The 19,246-nt window shown below is 42.5% G+C and overlaps 1 protein-coding gene across 1 annotated transcript in view; it reads right to left on the bottom strand.

Annotated features, from left to right (window-relative positions):
* The window catches only part of KCNE2 (potassium voltage-gated channel subfamily E regulatory subunit 2), a 57,120-nt gene extending 39,726 nt beyond the window's left edge, over window positions 1–17,394 (bottom strand). The window contains exon 1 of the mRNA XM_039857997.1: window positions 17,348–17,394. The gene's annotated coding sequence lies outside the window, so the exon portion shown is untranslated. The remainder of the gene's footprint in view (window positions 1–17,347) is intronic.
* Window positions 17,395–19,246: the final 1,852 nt, after the last annotated feature.

The following is a 19,246-nucleotide window of genomic DNA, read 5'->3' as shown; positions in this document are numbered from 1 at the left end:
CTTCTTTTTATTTGCCTTCCCTGAGCTTGAGTATCTTTTGGTTTGTTTGTTTGCTTGTTTGTTAGCCATTCACATTTCCTCTTCGGACAATTCATTCATGTTTTTTCCACGTTTATTTTTCTCTTTTTGTATTTTGCATACTAATTCCTGGTCTATTGCATGTGTCTCCCAGTGTTTTGCAATCTTTCACCAACAGGAGTTTTTACCGTACAAAAAGTTTTTACTGTACAAGAAGTAAAAGAAGTGTTTCTGTAGAATTTTAAAATTTAAGGCAGTTGAATATATATAGATATACCTTTTTCTTTATTGTTTGGGCTTTATTTGTTTATTTATTTTAGATATTTTTTTCTACTCCTTTATTTTTTAATAGTTTTTGAAGTATATTTTTCACATTTAGGGCTATAATCCCTTTGGTGTACTTATAAAATGTATGGTGTGAGGTACGGATCTAATTGCATTTCTACAGCCCTTTCCCATCTCATCCCTAACCCCATAAGATTTTTCCTTGGATTGTTCCTGCCACTCCAGAGCTGGCCAGTCCTCATCTTAGTTTAATGATCTCTGGGACACATTTCCTTGTGGGCCATAAGATGACTGTCATATAGTTCCAATTAATTCATACTATAGTACACTTGAGCGTAAACATGGAATTATAGAGAGTAGTTCTGACATGTCATCCAACTATACAGGAGGTCATCTAGCATGATTTCTAGCATGATTTTTAAGCAGTAAGCACAGTTCGGTCTGCTTGGCTACCACAGACCCTCTCTCACATGTACTTAGTACAGGTGTTACGGGCTGAAATGTGTCCCCTGAAATTTATATGTTGAAACCCTAACCCCCAGTACCTCAGAATGTAACTGGAGATTGGGCCTTTAAAAAGGTAATTAAGTTAAAATTATCTTTTCAGTACTTGTAGGGTGGGCCCTAATTTAATATGGCTGGTGTCCTTATATAAAGAAGAAATTTAGACACAAAGACACACCAGGGGTGTGTGTGCACAGAAAAAAGACCAGGTGAGGACACAGTAAGAAAGTGGCCACGTGCAAGCCAAGGAGAGAGGCCTCAGGAGAAACTAGCCCTGCCAGCACCTCGATCTTGGACTTCCAGCCTCCGGAACTGAGAGACAGTAACTCTCTGTTGTTCAAGCTTCCACATCTGTGGTACTTTGTCTTGGCGGTCCTGGAAAACTAACACAGTGAGATAATCCCCAACAAAAATGGATGACGATGCCTATAATTAGATACAGTTAGATTTAAACCTTTCGACATGGATTTTTCACTTAGCGTAGTGAAAAATATGTAAACAATCCATACTCTAAGCTCACTGAAACAATGGAAGGCAGCCAAGGAAAATGTATGGAGGTCCACAGGGAGCAGTTAATTTATTTGTCAATACGTCAGTCCTTTTTCAAGCTAGCAGGCTGGATCTGACCAGTCACAGTGAGTTGTATTAGTTTCTTGTTGCTGCTGAAACAAATTAACGCAAACTTAGTGGCTGAAAACAAATTTATCATCTTACAGTTCTAGGGGTTAGAGATTCTAAAATTGAAGTGTTGGCTAGGCTATGCTTCTTCTCGGAGCTACAGAAGAGAACTTGTTTCCTTGCCTTTCCCAGCTTCTAAAGGCCACCTTGGTTTGCAGCCTCTTCCTCCGCTGGCAAAGCTCAGCCCTCCAATCTTTGCTTCTGTGCTCAGAACAGACTCTGACCCTCCTGCTTCCTTCTTACAAGGACCCTTGTAATTACAATGGGCCACCTGGATAATCCAGGGTAATGTCCTCATCTCAAAATCCTACCTTACTTAATCACATCTGTACAGTCCTCTTTGCCCTGTAAGGTGACATAGTCACAGGTCCCAGAGATTAGGACATCTTTGGGTGACCGCTGTTCTGTCTACTGCAGTGACAAAACAGTTCAGTAAAATAAGTTTAAAGAACAATAATTCTATTATGTTCAAAAGCAGAGATTTTTATAAGAATGAAAGTATCAAAGCCTCTCTGCTTTTTAAATCAACAGTTTTTAAAATAATTTTTAAAAAATTGTCTGTTAGTACCAGAAGTTTTTCAAAATAGTTTTTAAGTCCTTGTTAAACTTAAAAGGTGTTGTTTGGGTTAATTTCATGTTTGGTTTGAGCTCTCTGTTGAGCATTTTTCCACATTCAGTCAAATTCCATCTGCCAATGTGCAAATGGGTCTGTTTCTACTTAGAAGATCCTCTCCCATGAGTAGCCTGGAGGCAGAAGTGTCCCAAACTACTGGAAAGGCCATCCTACCGCTGATTGCTCCAGGCCACTTATGCAACCCTGAGACTCAGGCTCCCAGTCAGAGGTCCAAAGCTGTAGGGCGGGAGGGACACCAAGGCCAGCCCAGCACGATTAGGTTCCTCCCCAACTCCTGTCAGTCATTGACCCTCTCAGGCAGCCACAGGCAGCACTTTCTTGCCCCCAAGACCTCCAGTGTCATTTGAGGGAACTAAGAGTCATCCGCTGACAGCGCTAAATTACAACCTGCCTTAGGCATTGCTGACTCGTGGGTGGGAAAGCCGCCCGCAGGCAGACTGAGCAGAACACATGTGTGCATTTGCCAGAAACTGTCCTAGGAGTTTCAGATGCAGACAGAGCTTCACCACATGCTGCTGAGTGATGGAGGAGGGAGTGCTGATTGTTCTGGAAGGCTGTTGCATTCCCAGGAAACATGTGTTAGAACAATTAACTCCTCGGGCTATCGAGACAGTGTGTTTATCAGTGGCTACCGCTTATATTCCAGAATGGCAAGCTGCCTTGATCATCTGTCTGTGTGTATCTATAACAGACATGAGCTCTGAATGTGCACACACATATGTATGCAAGTGTCTGCTGAGCATGTGTGCATCAATGTGTTCCTCTCCATCTGTCTACATCTGTGTACGCTAGTGTGTGTCTATGTGTAGGTCCTGCTTTTTACTAAGAATCAAGAGAAGCTAGAGGTGGGCTCTTCCAGTTGCCCCCCAGCTCACTTTAACGCTCTGCCCCCCACTCCAGCCTTCCCAGAAAGCCACTCCTGCAATACTTGGAAATACCAGAGGCCCGAATGGCTTTCTGGCTCTGCCTCACCTTTCTGCAGAGGGCATGTGCGAGAAGGTCCGCAATTCATTCTGCATTCCCCCAGCCCCGAAACACAATGCTCATGCCTCCCTCCCAGGGCCAAGGTCACTTCTCTGGCCAGGCAGAAACACTTGGAGGAGCAGGCACTTTGGCCTAGGTCCTGTGTGTTATTTCAGGTGCATTTTTTTTTTTTTTCTCATGGGGTAACAGCTACTCTGAAGAGGCAGCTGAGGTACGAACTCATTAGATTCTGCAGGCTCTTTCTTCTTTTTTTCAATTAATAATTTTTATTTATTTAGAGCGGTTTTAGGTTTACATTAAAATTGTGCAGAAAGTTCAGAGAATTCCCAAATACGCCCTGCCCCCACACACGCACAGCCACCCCCACTATCAACATCCCCCACCCGAGTGGTATACTTGTTACAATCAGTGAACCTACGTTGACACATCATCATCATCATTCGGGGTCCACAGTTGGGTTCACTCTTGGTGCTGTGCATTCTATGGGTTTGGACAAATGTGTAATGATGTGTCCACCATTGCAGTATCATATAGAATGGTTTCGCTGCCTTAAAAATCCTCCACGCTCACCTCTTCATCTCTCCTCCCCGTTAACCCTTGGCAACCACTGATCTTTTTTCTGACCCTATGGTTTTTCCTTTTCCAGCTTGTCATAGAGTTGGAACTGTATAGTATGTAGCTTTTTCAAATTGGCTTCTTTCACTTAATAATATGCATTCAAACTTCCTCTGTGTCTTTTCGTGGCTTGATAGCTCATTTCTCTTTATCTCTAAATAATATTCCATTGTTTGGACATACCATAGTTCATTTATCCATTAACCTCCTGAAGGACATCTTGGTTGCTTCCAAGTTTTGGCAGTTATGAATCAAGCTGCTATAAACATCCATGTGCTGGGTTTGTGTGGACATATGTTTTCATCTCTTCTGGGTAAATACCAAGGAGTTTGACTGCTGGATCATATGCTAAGGGTATGTTTCATTTTGTAACAAACTGCCAAAGTGTACAGACTCTTTTTAAATTTAACATTTTTGCCTAACTCTATTTTTCACAAAGCTATTTATTAATATGCAGTAGGCGCTTGAAATCCTCATGAGATGGTACTCTTGATTCTTCCAGAATTCCCCAACTCAAGAATGTGGAAAATTTGTTCAGGCTCCTGGCATGTTCCCGAATCACATTTCCATTGGGAGTTGTGTTTCCTGCACATCTATGCACACCACAATCTAACTGCCTCTTCGAATTTTACAAGACTTCTAGCCTTTACTTTTACTTCCTTTTTAACACATGCAACAAAAATATTTGTTGTTGTTTTATAATTTCAAAAGACTTACTTTGTAGTGTAAGTCAACACACTGCCCAAGGATGAGGATGCTTTCCAGTCACGAAGTCAAGCGATTTGTTTCTGCTACAAGCCTCTAGGCATAGTTGGTTCATGTTGGTGCTTTAGCGAACTGACAAATTGTAACTTGATGTGGGTCTTCTGAATCCTACAGGGAAGCTCAAAGCTTTAAATGACAGGTCCACAAATTCTATACAGCGCCTTTTTTAAGATGGTCCTATGAAATAATTTCTTATTACCAACCTGATTCAATATGAGAAATAATTCATTAGTCTGTCCTCAGATTGCACAATAATATAACAACAGTATAATACTAAGAATTCTGAGAACCATATGAAAATCACTGATCCACTTATTTTTTTTAAAAGAACTACGTTAAGTCCTGGTTTTGTTGGCTTCTCCATTTAGAGATGAGGAAGTGGAAATAGGACGTGGTTATCTACTGGTGTCCCTGGCAATATGGTGACACAACTCCTAAGCAGACCACTTAAAATGCTAGAGATGACATTAATTAAAATAAGTTTTGTAAAGCACAGCTGAACTGGCATCAGAACAAGGAATTCCTAGGAGGTCAGAAACCTTGAGAAAGCATAAATCCAGAAAAGAGAGTTAGTGCTGGAGGCAGCAGTTGCCTGTGAAGACACAGGTCATTTCTCAGTGGCCTAGCTCAGGTTTTAATGGGTTGTGCAGTCACCAGAGGCAGGCAAGGTGACGTGATGATTGGGAGACCCCTCACAGAAAGCAAAGACCACTAAAGGGCAATACCCTGAAAACTGAACCAGAGAAAAAGAGCCTACCCCTCAAAGGGGCTCAGGAGGGGACATTTCTGTCTCTAGCTCGGCTCTAGGTGGAGCTGGAAAGAAGTGTCCCCTTAGCATTTCTAACAGGAAGCCAAATACTAGTTGGGTAGTTCTAAAGCCAGGAATTTAAAGTGAGACCAGGTTGGGAGTCCTCCCAGTCATCTGACAGAAATAAATGCATGACCTCGTTTGAACCTAGGCCTTGAAGAATTATCACAAATAAAGTTCTAAGGCACAAGACCTCAACATCAAAATTCACCAAACTCCTGAAGAAATTAGTCACCACGTGAATGAAAACTATAAGCATGGAAATCATGAACCACAGACCTTCAAAGATCACAAACATTGAAAATATCAACACGAAATATGAAATCAGTTTATGCAAAAATACTTAAATACATGAGAGGATTGGATATATGATGAAGATAGAAGAGACTATCAAATACATCAGGCAGATTTCATAAGGAGCCAAAAAGTACTATTACAAATGAAAAATAGATGTGAATGCAGCACAGAAAAACAGAGGTAAAAACTAGAAAGTGGTTAAGCGGCATGGAGTGTAAAGGGAGAAAAATCTAACATAGTACCAGATCAGAGCTTCTGAATCGATTATAGAAACAACGTGGACAAGCAATACTTAAAAAGATAAATAACCATGAATTTTACAGAATGGATGAAAGACATCCATCCTCAGATTCAGAAAGCATGAAGAACACCAAATCAGATAAGTGAAAAGAAATCCTCGCTTAGATATGTTAGAAGTGAAACTATGCAATAGAGGTTAGCAAATTATGGCCCATGGGCCAAATCCTGTCAGCCACCTTAAAAAAAGTTTTATTGGAACATGCCACCCCATTTGTCTATACATTGTTTATGGCTGCTTTCATGCTACAACGCCAGAGTTAAGTAGATCATGTGATCAACAGAGATCATATGGCCTACAAAGCTAGAAATGTTTATTATATGGCCCTTGCCTGAAAAAGTTTGTCTATCCTGTTGTAGAACATCAAAACGAAGAGAAGGTATTAGTAATTATTCAAATTTATGGGGAATTCGCAGCACAGCTAAGATTTTTATCTCAGATCTCTTGACCAATAATTCTCAAAGTTAGTCCCAAAACAAGGACCAAAGACACCAGCACCACCTGAGAACTTGTAAAAAATGCAACTTTTTGAGCCCCACAAGTTGTCCGAAAGATTTGATGCATGCTAAAGTTTGAGAACTACTGATCTTGAGTAACTTACTAGACCAGAAGTTTTGACTGTGGCTGTACTTTAGAATCACCTGGGAGCTTGTGAAAAGTACCACCGCCTGGCCTAATCCCCAAAGATCTGGAATAGGGTCTGGGCATTGGCATTTTTTTAAAGCTCCTCAGGTGAGTCTAATTTTCATTCAGGTGAGAGCCACTGTGTTACAGGTTGCTACATTCCTTGTTTTATCACTGGTGAAGTAGACGTGGAGAAAATCTCACAAACTCCCAAAGCTTTGTCCATGTCACGTATATGTTCCTGATTATGCAGACTAAATAAGAACCAGGGGCACTAAATCAGAACACTGTTTTGCTGACTTATTTGAACCACCCAGATAAGCCCAAGTTAAGTCTTACCTTCCATTCCTTTCATCTCCCTCATCTCTCTCTTGGAAGAAGAACCATCAATAAATGAAATAACCAAATATCAAGCCATTTGAATGGAAGGAGAAGCAAACTTTGCGAACAATTTTGTTGTAAATGATTCTAAGATAATGAAGGGCTTTTGTAATGCCCAACTACATCAACAAGGGAAGAAGGAACTGAGACTCGATGAGTTAAGAAACCTTAGCCCAAAGAGTCTTCTGCAGTGTGGTACTTGGGATGGGGCACGTGGAAGACAGAGCATTCATGCTAAAGTTCTGACAGATGTGGGGGCTAGAAGAGGAAGGCTGACACTTCCTCCCTATTCACCCTTGATGACATTGACCTCTGCCAAAGGACACACCTTTTAGGCATGATGTCTTACTGAAGGCTTGCCCCATTTACAGTGTCGTAACAAGGGGAGCCCTACTGGCAGGTAAGGGCACAATCTAAGAACTAGGTGATATCAAATCACTATCATCTTCTAAGTTCTTAGGTGAAAGGGGATATTTGGACAAGTGTCTTTGACAGAGGATAGTAAATTCAGAGAAAGGAGAAAGGTTTGACACTCCCACGCTTGACAAAATTCCACTTGTATACAAAGGAATGCTGAGAATTCACCAAAAATGTCACCTAAAATTTCAAAATAGAATAATGTGGAGCCACCACGGAAAGTAGTGGTTTTTATAATAGGAAAGCCCACAAAATGGCCATAATAATTTGCATCTTCATGGTTTATAGGCAAAAAGTCTTCAACTTGAGTCGAGGGAGAAGTAAAATAAACAGATGGGGTTCTTTTACCACTCACCAAGATACTTATGCACTTAAAAGACTAATGCTAAAAACCACATTCTCATCTACCCTGTTTCCACCCATTCCCTTGGAGTTATGTCTGGTGGACATTATTGTAATGCCACTGTGAGTATTTATTTAAAGCTCACCACACATTTATGGGGACCAGATTTGGTTCCCCATGGAAACCTTGCATGAGGCAATTGAGAAAAATAATTGTCATGAGCAAGGCTTGGACTGGAGAAAACCAGACCAGAAAATAGGCAGACTCCGGGATCGGGGGAAGCTGTGGGTCTCCACTTGGGGACTCTATATCAGTAGACAAACTTAGGTCCAGGAGGCCAGGGAAACTGAGTCCAGAACCCTGATTTGAACTTGAGTCTTTTCATCTAAGGCAAAGTGCAGTAGCTGTAGAGGTCATGCAGGGTGACTGCTCCCTGGGGCAGGATTGGGAAATGCCCGGTGTGGGGAACAGGGTGCAGAGAAGGAGCTTACAGGTGGGTAAGGAGCCTCCTCACACACTGCTTGGTCAGGCAGAAGCTGGGACTGGTTCTCAAGGATCATTAATGCCAGGGGAGGCCAGCAGCCATGTGACCTGTCCCTGGGAGATGAGGTACTTCCCTTGTCATGTCTACCAGGAGTCAGTTCTCTCTGGGGCTCAAAGAAGTCCAGGCAATCATGGCCATGGACCTGGAGTCCCCTTAGACTGTTTCTCAAGCACCTGTACATCCTCGAGGCATTCAGTGAAGACCTGAGGGAGACGAAACGGGTGCAGACTTGGGGTGGGTTAGACCAAAAAATGGACATCATGGAGATGTGGCCACTGGGGACTGGGAATTCAGTTCTGGAAATTCATTCCCTGGGAGGCTCAAACACAAAGTGACAAGGATCAGTGTTCTCACCTTGGCTGGACATCGATATGATTCAGAGATGCTTAAAAAGCACAGTACCCTGGCCCCACGCCCAGAGATTCTGACTTCCTTGGTCAGGAGAAGGGCCCTGGCACCGGTATTTTTTCAACATTTTCTGGGGGATTCTAAGGCACAGTCAAGGCTGGGTTAGAGATATGGGGGAGGGGAACTAGGTAGATGACCATTTCTACATTTATCCCCACTCTCGTTGGGTTTATTTATTACTTTTCTACTAAATTACTTTAAAACGCTAAGTTTTAAAGAAGCCTTTTACTTATTTCACAATGACTGATCGCTATATACAAAGCTATTCTCCAAAGGAGAGACACAAAGCGACAGGAGATGTTTGCAGCCCGCTCAGGGATGCCCGCGCTCTCACCTGCCCACAGCTGTGGAGAACGAGGTGCACTGGTGCCACCCTCATCCACAGTGTCACGCATTCCGTTGAAGGTGGCCGTCTTCCTGGGGACCGAGCTGTTTGGTAACAAGCCACAGGAAATGGGCACCATCTGCAAAGTTATAGGTCCAGAGCAGAACTGGAGTGCTCGCCGGTGTCCCAGGCTTGAGCTCCTGGCCAAGACCACACTTTGGAGACCTTCAGGCTGCAAACTCGCTGCCTGGCCCAGGCAACAACTCTCCCTTGATATACTTGCTTTTTCTGTGACCATCAAGCCCAGATGCAAATGTCCGCGAGTTCCCTCCTCCACCAGCGCTTCAGAGCCTGGGCCACAATGTGACCGGACATCCTCCAAAACACTGCAGCCACCAAACCTGTGCCTGCCGGTCCCGGGCCCTTCAGTTCAGCTGCGTATTCTCTATTGCTTGGGGACCCCCCAAGTTGACTCCTAAGTCGTGCCGGGTCAAATAATCAGACAGAGAAAGACAAACGCTGCATGTCATCACTTATGCAGTGTATGTGGGATCTAAAAGAGTGGAACTCTCACAAACAGGGAGGGTAACCATGGTGACCGAGGGCCAGGAGTTGGAGGAAATGAGATGTTGGTCAACGGTACAAACTTCCGGTTGTAAAATAAATAGGTTCTGCAGATCTAACGTACAGCATGGTACGTTACAGATAATAATTACAAGTAATAATAGCGTATGGTATACCTGAAAGTTGCTAAGAGAGAAGACCTTAAATGTTCTCCCCACACACACAAAAAATATAGCAATTACGTGCCCTGGTGGAGGTGTTCACACAATGGTGGTGATCATTTGGAGACGTAAGTGTATCAAATCAACCCGTTGTATACCTTATATATGTCAGTTATAACTCATGCTGCTGGAAATAAATTTTTAATTTAAAAAAGCGCATATTTAAAATTTCAGGCAACGTTCTTGAGAATCTTCCTATCGTACATTAAATCTCACTGAGTAGACTGCAATTATTCTGTGCCCGATGTGCAGTTGGCTAAGTCCTTTGCATTTTTGTGTGCATCGTCTGACTTTTGACTCAACTGGATGTACATTTTTATATTTTTTAATTAGTGGAATTAAGGTATATTCAGGTTGAAGAAGTAGAGTTCATTTTTTATGCTTTGTATGTTTTGTTTAAAATATCTCATTTCTAACAGTTGGGGAAATAAGCACTGGTATTTCTGTTGTGATTTTAAAAATCTAGGATCAGGGAAATTAAATTACTCTCCCAAGGTCACAGAGCTAGTTGGTGGAAGAGGTGCATTCAACCAAAGTTAATTTGATTATTTGTATGTTAAGTGAATTTTTCTCTGCTTTGTTCAGAAGTAAGCCAAAATAAATATTTAATTGATTTGTTTTCTTTTGTATTGAGGGCTGTATGTTTCTGTTAGTTTGACTGTTCTTTTTTCCTTTACAAAAATAAAAAATGAATCCCTTAGGGACCAGGACACGGACTCTTCCTGAACCTACCTCTTAATCCCTGTGGTTGACAGAATCATGGTCCCCGCAAAATGCCCATGTTCTAATCCTGGGAACCTATAAAAATATGAGCTACATGGCGAAAGGGACTTTGCAGGTGTGATTACAGTAAGGACCTTGAGATGCGGGAGAAACCTCCAGGATAATGCAGGTGGGCCCGACATAATCACAGGGGCCCTGACGAGAGGGAAGCAGAAGGATCAGAATGAGAGAGAGAAGATGTAAGGACAGAAGCAGGGTAGGCCTGATACACCGAAGACGGGGGAAGAGGCCCTGAGCCGAGGGATAGAACTCGTTTCTAGAAGCCAGAAAGGACAAGGAAGCAGCCTTCAAAAGGAACGCAGCCTGACCAACACCTTGATTTTAGCCTAGTGAAACTGGTTTTGGACCTCCAGTCTCCAGAATCAGAAGGCAATACGGCTGTGCTGTTTTAAGCCACGCCATTTGAGATCATTTGTATTAGCAGCAATTGGAAACTAATGCCCCCCATCTCTCGGTCTTGCACACTATGATATTTTGTTCTATGAGCTAGCCAGCTCCCCATTACACCCCAGAAAAATGTTACTTTTACATGTGTAATCGGCTCACTTTTCCCCTTTATTTTTTCACAGTGTCCTAGACCCCAGAAAACAACAGTCTTGTTGTTTTGGGTTAAGCCATGTAGAGGTAACTAGAATGTTTTCTGGAATTCCTAGCTTTGGGTTGAACTTGGATTAGGTCAAGTTGTGGGGGGCGGGGGGAATCGGTCTCAACACTGGTGGATACTTACGGGAGAGCTCACTCCCCTTCTTCCCCTGCTCTAAGACACACTGCTCACACTGGCTGGCTGAGTCATATTTGAGTGTTTGTACAAAGTTCTGGAATATCTAACCGGTCTAGCCACAGAGGTGGTCAGATGCCCCAGATCCTCCTATCTCGGCCCCCGTTCCATACTTTCCTTTCGTTCGTTCATTCATTCATTCATTCATTCATTCATTTCAACTGGCACTAATTAACCACCTCTCAGGGCCAGTCGCTGTCCTAGGCACTGGGATAAAACACTGAACAGACACAGCCTCGGTCTCCCATGTGGCCGTGTGATGGACGGTAAAATTGTGATTCTAATAAATTGTGGGTTCACGGAGGAGGGCAATCCACTCTGCTGAGGGCTGGTCCCAGGGACAGCCTCAGAGAGGACGGGACTTTGAGCTAGGTCTTGAGGATCAGCAGGGTTAACAAGCAGGCAGAGAGCAGGGCTGCAGCTACAGAGGCCGGACAGCAACGACTGGCTTGCCCGGCACAGCAAATGGCATAAAAGGAATTGGAAAAGAGGAGGTGGAGAGGGAAAGCCAGCCGCTTGGGGTCTAACAGAAATAACAAGGGCAGCTTTGAAACCGAAGCCTATTTTCCTGCACATTTAAGCTGCAAAACCATGACCCATTGGTTGGATGATGGAGGAATCTAGGAGCATCTCAACATTGAGGATTTTTTGCGGGGGGGTGATTTAACTAATTTAAGTATTATATGTGGGGTTGTTTTAGGATTAGTGCACAGTTAAAAAGGAAAGATGGGGTAGCACAGTGGTCGGATGGTGGGCTTTGGAGTTGCACAAATGTGGGGTATGACTTTGTGGCTGCGTAACTTGGGGCCAGTTAAATAACCCTCGAAGCCTGAATTTCCCCCAGTCAGGGTCAAAAGTTGAAGCGAGGATTAAATCAAATAACATGCGTAAAGGGCTCAGCTCACTACCTAGAACACAGTCAATGCTCATAAATCACAGGGGTTTATTATCATGGCCCTTCATGTCAGCTTAATGTGTCACTCTATTTTCCTACCAGAGGATAAGAGGAAGCTGTCAACAGCTTCAAGATGGGATTTTAATAAGAAGCTGTGAGGAAAATGACAAAAAAGAGCCAGGAAATGCAAATCTCAAGATTATAAGAAGATTCATGTTGAAAGCAGATGGGATTAACCGAACTGTTAGAGGATCTTAATTAATTAGGGCAAAGTTTCAGGATTCTGTGACAGACTTATCTCTGGTTCCTGTCCGAGGAACCAAGAACACGATGGTAGAAATTTGGAGGAGAGTTGAGGTTAAGTCATTTTTTAAAAGAAACTTAACTGAAGAAAGTAAAAAAAAAAAAGAGGAGGAAAGATTTTTAGTCAGCATTTTGTCACTACTGTCATGTCCGGTCATCCGTGGATTCTGGGCTCTAAGTTCTTTGAGGGGCAGGACGTTGTCTCAGGTCTCTTTGTACCTACAGAGTGTCTGCCACATGGTGGAGAACCAATAAATGCTGAACGAGCAAAGGACACATTACTAGTATTACTTCTTAACCGGCTTATCTACCAATTCAGGCATTATTCAATTGTTAACGCAGCACAGGTAAGCCCACGGGTGGCTTTTCAAAATGAGAACTTCTTAACTCTGGTTTGAAGCCCATCTATCATTCAGATTCCTCGAATCGCTCAAAAGCTTCGTTTTCGCTCATGACCTTACAGTCACCTGGTGAGTGATGCCAAGAAGATGCGTGGTCACAGGCTCTGAAGAGTTTTATAAACTGAATTAAGCATCATCGCTCGTCTTCCACAGAAAATGAACTGATAATGAAAAGGTACTTAAGAATGTATCTTTAATGAGAGATAGGCGATTAAAATACTTCATTATTTTGCAAACCTGAGCTTTATGCTTTGTGAACCAACAAAAAATCTGGTTTTAGAGATGTGGTTTTACTGGCTGTCATGGCTAAAAAAATAACTGCCCAAATGTGAGAGAACCAAGTGGAAGATGTGAGTGTCTGTTTTGTACTTACTAGGTCAGGATGCGATTTGTTCAATCTTTTATATCAACCATGACAAAGTTTTCCTTGAACTTGCACTAATAAGTTCTTTTCTTCCTAATGTAATAGAATTTTCTTGTAATCTAGAAGACGTTGACTTTTTAATATTTTTAACAATAGGTTAAAAACGCACGGAAATACTTCCTCTGGAAGATTTCTGAACAGGTTAAAAAAAAGCTTCCAATTATTTTTTAATGTGCAGATATGAATTTTTATAGGTAACACATCATTTTCGACAATACTACATAGCAGTGGAATATTTCCAAACATCTGTTTTCAAAATGCTTTCTCCATAGCTTGATGTACTCTTGAGAATTAGTAACTTTCGTACTCAAAGTTAAAATATTATCTTTGCCTTTATGGTTTATGTTTATTTATCACTTCAAAAATATCTGCCAGCTCTAGAAGCCAGTGACAGCCACATGCCACAGAAAAGGTCTGTGAATTTGCAATACTCGTGTTCCAGTAAAAGCAACTGGGTGCCTCATCTCTAAGCTGGACATTCTTTTAAGAACTTTACAAAAGATAACCAGAAAAACTCTGTGTGATACAAAACATGTTCACAATTACTTCCCTTCCATTACAGAATACCCTAAAGAGTCTTGTATATTTTAAAGTTTTTTTTGTGTTTGTTTTATTAAAATATTTTGTTTTGAAAGTGAGTCTCATCAGTGTCACCCTCTAAAACTTTGAACCCTCCAGTGACAGCAACAACCTCTTCCCAATGGCAGCTGGTCTGTGAAGGGAGTGGTCAATGAAAATCGCCTTCGGATCTACCTCTGTGGGGTTACCTGGGGAGTCTTTTCATATTTTGGTCAAATCGGCTGCCACATCAAGAGTTACACTCATGTCATTTTCTCATAAATCATTGTTCCGGTTGCAGAAGTCATTTAGCATTAAAAATATCTTTTCCAGTCCATCTTTCTTTGGAAAGTTCACAGAGAAAGTCCTAGATGTATTTCAGTACTGAGTAGAATCAGCAAATTCCATAGGTTAGAAACAGCTGTATAGTAAACCTCCCACACTATCTAATTTCTCCCGGTGCTTATTTCTTCAAATCTTCGGTGATGTTTTCAAGGCATCTTCCAACAATATTTGCTGACAAAGGAATGCGTTTTAGTTTGGGCACCAATTTGTGTTCTATGCATTTTTTTCCCCCGGCTGTTGTCACCACAACAGGAATAACAAGTGTTTCCTCCACACTATGGAACTTTTTCTTGTTTATTATTAATTAAGAAACATAATTAAATAAGAAACTCAAATAAGCCCTTAGGAGGCTTCCAAATATTTATCACCAAATGTATTGTGATTTTTGTGAAGCACTGGGTTGAGCAGTGAATAGCTCTAAATATTCAAAAAAGATGTGGGATTTACCTTCATATTCTGGATAATAAGCTTTTTTAAGGTTTTGCAAACAATGTTGGCTTCATATCAGCTTTAGCTGATATCCCAAGTTAACAAAACACATTTAGCTTGAGTTTCATTATTAATGGTCTACGACGTAAATCATATTTTAAGCAGTTTTTGTGGTCATTTCAATATTTTTTTTTGCAACCTGCTGCCAGAATGTATTAGATTATCATTGTGTTGCTTCAATGTGGCCAACGAAAAGCTTGCATCAAGGGTTGGCCAGAGCATGTTTCTAATGGGTCACCACTGCTTTTATTATTAGTTTTATATGGAACCATCCATTTCTCTATAGGTTAATTTAAAGCTACTCATCCACTTTGCAGGGGTTGGTTTTGTTAAAACAAGGTAATAGCAACCACAAATTCATTTAACTAAGCTCACATGGTCTGCAATTTGTCGTGTCGCCTTGAACTCAAATGAATGAATGCAGGGGCCACTGTCAGCCCCTCCATTCTGAGGATGTCCATTGTTCCCTCGAGATAACTTGTGTCTTAGATGAGACACGAGACTCTGACATAAGGACCAAATGTAGACACCAGCGTCATTTCATATACAGAATGTCAGCAACGCTGAAGTTCTTATTATTTTAGATTTTAGAAAAGCTGTTATAATAGACCTTTCCTCATGCCAGATCATCTTGTACTTCATGGGGTGTGTGTACCCTGCTTCAGAGACTACCATTCTAAACTCAACCCACTTCCCCGATAAAGAGCAACACATTAATTATTCATCCACAAATATAGACTGGTTAGCTATTCAGCAAACCCATTTCTTCTCCTTCTTAGCACATAGTGACTATTTTTTTTTTTTTAGTGTTCCTTATGGCTTATATGGCCATGAGACTAAGTTCTAGTAAATGAAATGTGTCACTTCCAAACTCAGGCTGTGAAAGCTCTTATGCAGTTTTTCTCCTCTCCCTCTCTATTAATACATCTGCTGTCTGGATGTCAATGTCCAAAGCAAAATTGGAAGCCACATGCTGAAGATGGTGGAGTCTCCATCTGTTTGGGCCCCTGAATGACTATGTGGAGCAGAGCACCACTCTCACCCCTTCATCATTAATTAAACTTTACATGAGTGAGAAATAAACATTCATGTGTCATACGATTTGAGGAGTCTATCTGTTACAGCAATCGGTGTTCCCTTAATTAATACACTTTCTTTGCATAAGACATTTGACAGATGTTTTAAGGGCTAAAAAAGTAAATAGACATATCCCTAACCTCAAGAATATAACTAAAACATATATGCAGATAATCATATTATGAATCAGTCCAGAGCACAAGCACCACGAGAGTGGCCCAAAGTAAACACATTGAGAGTCTAAGCAAAAAGAACAACCATTAGGTTAGTATGATCAGAAAATGGAGAAGATGACATGTGCATTGGATTCTGGAGGAGAGATCAGATTTCAGTAGACAGCTGAAAAAGGAGAGAAGACAGCTTCCTGGTGGAAGCTGGACTTTGAAAGCCAAGAGAAGGTGTCTGGACTTGACACTGCAGACAATGAAGAGTCAGTGAGAAATTCTGAGTGGGGGAAGATTCAGTCCCATCGGTTATGTCAGGGAGATCACTCTGGTACCAGTGAATAAGGCAGACTAGAGGAGGCACAGGAAGAGCTGTGTGTTTATAAGACAGATGACGAAGCAACCATAATAATGAGCCTAATGTCACAGTTGAAACACAGTCTGTGGGGTCGGCAGACCTGCGTGGTAATCCTGATGCTTCCATTTGCCGACTGTACTGATCTTGGGTAGGTTACTTAATGATCTTAGCCTCAGTTTCCCCATTCAAAAGAAGTGGGTAATAGTAGAAGATGCTCATAAGATTGATGTGAAGAGTGAGATGATGTATCTAAAGCATGCAGCGTAGTGCCTGGCAAATAGTAAACACTTAATAAACAGTCATTATTCTTTGTATTCCCAATGTGAGCTAGTAAGGACCTGCTTTGGCTTTGTCACAGTAACGATGGGAAGAGAGGAGCCAAATGCAAGAGATATGCAAAAGAAGGCAGGTAAATCGAAAGGGCTCCAGTTTGGCCTCAGTTGCTTGAGGGAATAGATTGTTTTGTAGGGAAAAACAAAAAACAAAAACGCATTTTTCAACAAGCCAACTTTGAGGTGTGAAGGGAAAGCCAGAGACATCTGTAGACCGAAATGAAGAAGGCAGCAGAGAAGGAAAAATTTAAAAAGTGAAATCAATTGTTGGCGAAAGATTCCAAGTGAGAATGGAGCGGACGTGACTGAGACATAGGTTAGGGTTTTATCTGTCGAGAGATGAAGATAGACAGATAAAAGAGAATGAGAAAACAAGGGAAGGAAAACTCTAAAAATGCTGACATATGGAACAGCAAAGTCGAGGTTGCTGATGATACACAGCCTTGGCTTTTTCTGAAAATCGTGGTCATCTGCGTGGGGAAAGAGTTGTCAGCACAGGAAGCCATCACCACTTAACATTCACCACCTTGAAGACCCAAGCACATAACACCCTAGGCTCAGTGCCCCGCAGACAGAATTTTCAAAGGACATTGTTTTTATGGATTTTGTTGAATGATCAACTGTCCTGGCCCTGCTGGAGGCTTATAAGGTTAGCTAGAGGCCAACAAGATTAAACACTCTCACCGTCCTAGAAGAACTGAATACTAAAGTTAAAGGAACAATTCACCTTTCTTTGCTCTGATGTTGTTGGACAGAAATCAGCCCCAAGGGGATGGCGCAGGAAGGTGTTTGCCAGTTGGGACCACACTGTAATCTGCTCTCAGTGATCCCAGAGAAGCCATTGGAGAACTGGAAGCTGGTTAGGGCAGCTGATGCTAAAAAAAAAAAAAAGATGGAAGGCTGGTGTGGGCACTCATAGAGTGAGCTCCCCACTTCCAACACTGACACATTCCTTAGGCCAGAGCTTTTGTTGACTCCTCATCTCGCAGGCTGCCCAGATGCCCCCTTTAACCTGATTTCACCTTTGGACAATGTGATTGAGAAGAGAAGGAGATGCCCCAATGGGATAGTTCCCCCTAGAGACGGCCCTGCCTGGATGCTGGAGCCAGGTTTCAGCCCCAGCTGAGTTTGAGCAACCCAACTTGGAAGCTCAGAAGGTGGAAGACCTCCAGCCAGGACAGGGACCCACCAGAAGGTACTGGTCACATGAGAACTTTCCTAATGAACTGAAGCCTTGTTTATTTTTCCCTGGTGGAGGTAATTGCATGTGACATGTCTCTGAATCATTTATTTATATTTTTTTCTCCTTTTTTCAGCATAAGAAACTAAACAGACAGAGAAAACTCACATAAAGGGTTTTCTTATTACTCCTGGCAGTCTTTGGCTCCAGACGACTGCTAGGCCTCTTTCTCTGGCTAGAAATAATGGCTGGAAGTGTTTACACTGCCTTCATATTCGCAGAGGGTGAGCAAGGACCAGATTTTCTCCATTTGTTCCCTTCATCAAAGTCTTCTTCCGCACTCCAGTACAAAGATGTTTTATTGAGACTCTGGACCCCACTCAGCAGCTTTTTTGTTTAATTCTATTCTCCTTGTTGACATTAGGAGTGCATTTAAGCATGTCTCCACGCTCATATTCTAGCCGGAATCCAGAGCTCCTTATTAGACAGTTGGACATGGATAAAAACATCCATGATGGTGAACACAGCTAGGAGTGTGGGCAGCCGTGAAGACTGGAGAGGACAGATGGCAGGCAGGGGCAGGCCAAAAAAGGGTCAGCTCTTTGTCCACTGCACAGAGGAGAGACATCAAAGGGTACAGTACACCGCACCAGCTCCTTTAGAGGAAGGGGCTAAGGGGAGATGGGCCTAGAGGGGTTCAGGAGCCTGTTGCTACTCATATTCCCAAGAGGCTGTTTCTGCAAAGCTTAAGTCAGATGGAGCTCCCAAGATCCACAGACCTTGAGGATTTGTTCTGCATCGCTCAGAGTAGAGCTGACACCCAGAAGACAGAGTTGAGAGGGTGTGACAAAAGAAGAAGAGCAAAAGGGACATAATTAGGTCGGGGGGACTTTGAAAGCCCCAGGTGTGGGGTGAAGTTTGGGTGGGACCAGGATCCATAATGAAGTAGCAGTGGACACTGCCTGATCATCTTCTGTCTCCATTGAGAAAGACAGTACATCACTCCCTGGGGCTCCCCCTTTGTCATCCCTGATATTTGACCAGAATTCCCTTATTGCATCCCACATCCCAGCCTGGGCAGAGTGTCCCTCTTTTCATGTCCCCACAGCACCCCAAACTTATCTCACACTATGTCGGAACATACTTACTCGTGTGTCTCTCTCCCTTGTTAGACTGTGCACTCTTTGAAGTCAGAGACTATCTCTTGCTGGTGGGTTTTTCCAGGAATTGGCACAATGTTGACTCATAGTGCAAGAACTGTTCGAGCGAATATGTAAACAAATATACACATGAACTTCCTCATCCCCACTCGCCGAGCCCCGGCCTGAGACTGCCGTTCAGCAGTACCCAGCGAACACGGACGGAACGCCAGTGGTGTGCCGAGCGCTGTGCTGAGCCCTGGAAATAGCTGGGGGAGAAAGGTTGGGACTTCCAGGTCACGCACAG

Source organism: Pteropus medius, unplaced genomic scaffold (assembly GCF_902729225.1).
Source record: "Pteropus medius unplaced genomic scaffold, Ma_sr-lr_union100, whole genome shotgun sequence".
NCBI classification, from domain to species: Eukaryota; Metazoa; Chordata; class Mammalia; order Chiroptera; family Pteropodidae; genus Pteropus; species Pteropus medius.
Note: the sequence above shows the minus strand (reverse complement) of the source record. Positions and strands in the feature narration are given on the sequence as shown.